Here is a 1,245-nt window from a genome sequence, read left to right as displayed (position 1 = left end):
AAAGAGGAAGTGCTCACAGTGCAGACTTAATCTTATAAAAGGAGGGTTACGTTAAACTGATATGGCTGCCTGTGATTTTAGTGGCTTACAATCTGAAACTCTATGAATCTTGTGCACTGGTGTGACCTGACCTGACACTAAAGCTGCTCTAATTATAAAATTATCCTTCAATTCTGCAGTTCCCATCAGCTCTATGAAACATCTTACCATCTTTCAGCTCACTGTTTTTTTTTGTTTTTTGGCCCACCGTTGATTCACTCTCTCTGCTTTCACTAGCTGTATTTCCAGACATAGGCAGTTCTAATAAACCCACTGTACACTCCAACAGACACAGTTAGCGCCTAGCTGCATATATATATAAATATAGTCGAGCATTTAGCAGCTTAAGAGGCAGAATTGTTTACTCAGGAGTTGGTGGAGACCAAAAACAGAGCTAAAATAAAGTGAATATTGGACTTAAGGGATGTCTACACCAAGAGCGATAACTATAACAATAACTATAATTAAAGCTGCAAGCAGTGTTGGGCGGGACCTCGCACTCCACGCAACTCGGGGCGTGCTGCGGCCGCGTCACGTGCAGGCGTAACACATGTGGACCAAAACATGAAAATTTTATGTAAATCAGATCAAAGTCGCTATGCAGCGCTTACTTCCTGTTGCCAGTAGGTGGCGCTATCACTATATCTGAATATTGTCATGTAGACGTGTTCAGGGCGGGACTGTTATTTAACTATAAGTGCCTTTATCACAAGAGGAACTGGCTTACCTGACCCTCTTGAAATGTCTGGAGAGGGCTGGCGTCCCGAACGCGTCCGACTGGAAAGGGCTCGGTTCGCACGGAAGAAGCTGGTCACTGAAAGCTCTTAATTGTGTAGGGCACCGTTCGTCTTATTTTTGCACTCTTGTTATTTATTCTTAAAACATTTTGGCGTGCGTGGCACGCGACCCAGGCTTCTATGGGGCTTGCGGGGTCTCTGGGTGACTGCTTCTACGTGAAGCGCAGAGAAGTGGAAGACCAGCATCCTGGTTCTCTGGCTCCGAACTCCTGGGTTGTCAGAGCCTCGGAAGCCATTCGGCACACCGGCATCGTACAACAGTTTCGTTTAGACCTCGCACTTGCCGTTTGCGCGGAGATAAGCAATCTCTCGATTTTAAAGAGCACCACCTAGTGGCCGATCGGCCTAAACTTGGTAAACACGATGCCTACAGCGAAAGCACAGCAGGGAACTAGTGACCTGCCAAGTT

This window comes from Morone saxatilis, unplaced genomic scaffold, assembly GCF_004916995.1.
Source record: "Morone saxatilis isolate NCDOM2014 unplaced genomic scaffold, NCSU_SB_2.0 Contig15, whole genome shotgun sequence".
NCBI classification, from domain to species: Eukaryota; Metazoa; Chordata; class Actinopteri; family Moronidae; genus Morone; species Morone saxatilis.
Note: the sequence above shows the minus strand (reverse complement) of the source record.